This window comes from Pyxicephalus adspersus, chromosome 2, assembly GCF_032062135.1.
Source record: "Pyxicephalus adspersus chromosome 2, UCB_Pads_2.0, whole genome shotgun sequence".
NCBI classification, from domain to species: Eukaryota; Metazoa; Chordata; class Amphibia; order Anura; family Pyxicephalidae; genus Pyxicephalus; species Pyxicephalus adspersus.
This window is the reverse complement of record NC_092859.1, coordinates 104,481,823-104,486,377: the sequence shown is the minus strand read 5'-3', so window position 1 is coordinate 104,486,377 and position 4,555 is coordinate 104,481,823.

Genomic DNA, 4,555 nt, shown 5'->3' with positions numbered 1-4,555 from the left:
AATTTGCCTTCAAAACTGCCATATTTCATAATGGAATGGAGACTAAGGTGCTATCAACATTTCTCAGGGATTTTGGTCCTTACTGACACGATAGCATCTTACAGATTTGTTGGCTGCACATCCATAATGTGAATCTCCCGTTCCACCGCATCCCAAAAGGTTTTCTACTGGATTAAGATATGGGGAATATAGAGGTTATTTGAGTACTGTGAACTCATTGTCCATTCCAGAAACCAGTCTGAGATGAATTGAGGTTTGTGATGTGGTATTCCCTGCTGGAAGTAGCCATTAGTAGATAGGTACACGGTGGCCATGAAGTGATAGACATAGACAGCAACAATACGGAGGTAGGCTGAAGCATTCAAACAATACTCATTTAGTACAAAGGGCCCAAAGTGCTCCAATAACTTATCCTTTATACAGTACACCAGCAGCTTGAACTCTTGATAGAAAGCAGAATGGATCCATGCTGTGCCTTTTCAAATTTTTTTTTTTTATTATTAAAGTATGTAATAACAAACAAATGAATATAGAACATATACCTGTAATTACAGTAGATCCATGTTGTGGACTACTTTATCGTTCAAATGCTGTGGCAAGAAGTAAGACTCATTGGACCAGGCAACATTCTTTAAATCTTCCACTCCAATATTGGTAGAGCAGTGAGAATTGTTGCCTGTTCTTGGTGGGTGGTCTCCTGCTGCTGTAGCCCATATGCTTTAAGATTAAATGTGTTCAGATATCTTTTTTGTGTATCTTGGGTGGGAATGGTTGGTACTGTTGCCTTCCCATCAGCTCAAACCAGTTTGGCCATTCTCCTCTGACCTCTGGCATTAAAACAACACTTTCGCCCAGAGAACCGCTACTCACTGTATATTTATCTTTTTTTTTAAACCATTCTCTGTAAACCCCATAGATGGCTGTGCTTCACAATCCCAGCAGATCAACAGTTTCTGAATTAGACAGACCAGCCCACCAGGCACCAACAAATATGCCATGTTCTGAGTCACCTAAAACACCATCTTTCCCCATTGTGCTGCTCGGTTTGAACTTCAGCAGGCCATCTTGACAATGTCAACATGCCTGGGTGCATTGAGTGGCTGCCATGTGATTGGCCAATTTGTTTTTGTGTTAACAAGTAGTCATAAGGTGTGAATGAATAGTGCAGGCTTTTTAATTCTTGCCTTGGTGACAGTGGAAAACAATACTGTAAGTGTGAGTAAATCAACAAGACGAACACAGGCATCCATAACTTTTTGTTGCTCAGTGGAAAAATATTAAAATCACTGACAAAAAAATTAAATAAGCTCTGGGCAAAATTCTACCCCTTTTCCACTCTATGCATTAGCAAAATTAAGTGCTAAAAATATGAGGTCCCTGCCCTCACATTAGTTTACTATAGTAAAGGCTCATCACACGGGCACATTAAAAAATGCATTTTAGTCTACCCAGCACAGGCATGGATTAAAAAAAAACAAAACAAAACAAAAAAAAAAAAAATTGCATTTCTATAATGGGGTTACCTCCAAAATGAATACAATTTTGTAAGGCCTACCACTACGAAGGCCTAACAAAGAAGGAGCATTCCAAATAATTACAGAAAGTTCATATAAAGAGTAAAACATTATTTAAAGTACATTTATGGATGTTTAATGCACAACTGGACTAAATAGAAGTTCATTATATGTGCCTGCACTTCTGCTTTATTTACGGTTATATAAGTTGTATGCAGGGTAAGAAATGTTCATGTATTTTTGCTGTAAGCAAATATAATAGGCTGTTTTCTCCCACATGAAATAACCTAAATTGGAGTATGGTGTTTGCAGATAGAGAAATAATCTGAAGTTTAATACAGGCAAACTGTGTAGCATTTCAAGCAAATGAATTGCTTTTTGAACAACTTGTGGCTGACCCTGTCAGAAAGGGTTGCTTGTTATCAGGTTGCTATGGGACACATCAATACCAATTACGGACTGTCTAATCCTTGTTCTTTAGCTCACAGTTTCTTGGTAAGTACTATTCGAAGATTAGATTACATGAAATTAGGGTGCCGCAAGCATGAATCGGGATTAATTAGTTCATCAGTAAAGTCATTACATTAACAAAGTGACATTTAGCATACACAAGACATATGGGAAGTGATAGTGAAGCCTATTACTATAAAAGAAGAGCATGAGGCTTTAATGCCCCGTGAGTAGGAAACTGCTATGTAACTTTATAATTAGAGGGTTTTTACTGGCTCATAGAAGAGTCTGTGAAATGATAAAACCCAGAGGTTATACGTACAGTAAGCATTGCAGAAACTCCAGGTCGCTTGGTGTTTGGAGTCCTGATTGGCAAAGTCTCAGCATGAAAACTAGAACACAACTTTACTTTCGAGTCCTGAAATAACTTACCTTGCAGAAAAGCAGATCCATTATCTGTTTAATACATACTAATCACAGCCTGAAGTCCTTCTAGCCTGAAAAAGGTTCTTATCCAATCTTATGTTACCGCAAGTGTTAATTCAATGTATGTCCCACTGGAGAGATATCTTATATCTTTATGGTCAAGAAGCAAGCAAGCAGAAATATGCCCAAAAAAAAACCTGACAAAAGTGTTATTTGCTTCTTCACTGTCTAATACTTAAAAAAAAAAAAAAAATAGGCAGGAGATAGTGAATGGTTATTTTAAATACTGAAAAATGTACACTTAACTCACATTCCCCAAATGTCCTCCACCACAACAACAACTAACACTCTAAATCTTGTCAAATTCTGAACAGAAAACTGAGAAAATAGCCAATAATAAGAAGACTCTGAATAAAAGTAGACTGCTTAGGGGGGGTTTTGCCATTATTCTCTATGACGGCTGTCCATTATCAACTTTACGCATTCAGTCTCTGTGTGGTTGGATTGTGACAGCAATTGAGTACATGTTAAGGGGACTTTACAATATGCAGCAGAATGGAGAACAAATGTTGACACACAGAGTACTATGGGACCCTAAAGGTTCAGTTTCTAGGGGAGGACATTTTAAGAGATTAACATAACTGCACTTATCTTTAAATACTTTAAGTAAAAACCCAGAGTATATATATATATAAGTAATACCTATGTCAATTAGTTGAATGGAAAATCAAAAATAACAGCCCCTCATATGTACAGATGGAGCTCCTAAGGAGAAATGCAAGGCTATATCAAGGGCTGACCACTATGACTTGACTTACCATTCAACCAATGCTTTATAACCACCATATGTATGGTGTATCAAGCCTATGGAGACCCTTTGAAGGTGGAGATTTCTTGCCGTCTGTCCCATAGGAGTACCTGCCTAAGTTCCGGGATGTAATAGAATCCTCACAGCTTTTAAGAACCCTTATGTTTTATCTTAAAAATTGCTTAGCATTGAGCACATGAGAATTTGTCTCTCAATGGTTACTATCCCCTGAAGGCAAAATAAACTTATCTGTGAAATACAATGTCAAATGGGAATACAACAGAATGGCTTTGTTAATTCCTGAATTGTGAGAGAAACACTGTATGTCATTTTATCCAATGATCTATTTAAAAGATCCTAATGTTTCATTTAATTTGTATATTTAGTTTTAGAAATAATATATGTACTATTTTTACCATTAAAATCCCTGCTTTTGTTCCTAACTTTGGAAGGAGGGCGAGTCCCCTTTTCTTTGTTCTGACCATTGTGTTGAAGCAACCTAATTTAATTTTTCTACTAAATCAAGGCTACTGAAGCTGACAAATTTGCCAGGACCATGTCTCTACAACAAGAAATGCTAATACTTTTTATAGGACTCATGATCTCTGTCTGTTTTGGTATCTAGTTTAGATTCATATTTGGTTTATGGAGATAAAACAGCATTTAAAAGGCACAAACACAGTATGATTGATCTGTTAACTTTTACAGCATAAAACACAATGTTCAAGTAGGAAACATGTATAATATCTATTTAAAAACATGAAATCCTTTCTAATAAATTTTTGGTCCAGGTTTTGTTTGCACCAGCTAGGGTAGCCCACAGGCATACTGCCATTTCTTAATACAACCGTTACCAGACAGTCCAGGCTTTTATCATTTTTGGTTCATGGGAACAATGACAGATTTACCAGAAAGATCAAGGTAGCACAGCATTTATTCTGTTCGGAATATGCTTCTACTTATTTCGAGTTTCCAGATGCATTAATGTACATCAACAGATGCACTGGGCATAGATTGAACAACTGTACCACATTGTGTAGTAACTGAAAGAAAAGTTCCATAGCTATGACAAACTATCAAAAAATGAAAAATGAAATGACTGATTCAGTAATGTCAAGGGTAGCAGTAATATTTGCTTTTTTATTGACATAATGAGGGCAGACTGTTGCATTTGTATTGTATTGTTATGGTTGACATCGAATGTTTGATCCATTCATTTATTTACAATTTTTTTTCTTTTAAAATAAACTCTGCAAAAAGCAGATCTGTGATGGTTTGTACATGTATTTATTTTCAAAGTAAAATGTTATCACTCAAGAATACTGTTACTACAGAAAAGTTAGCAAGTTTATCATGT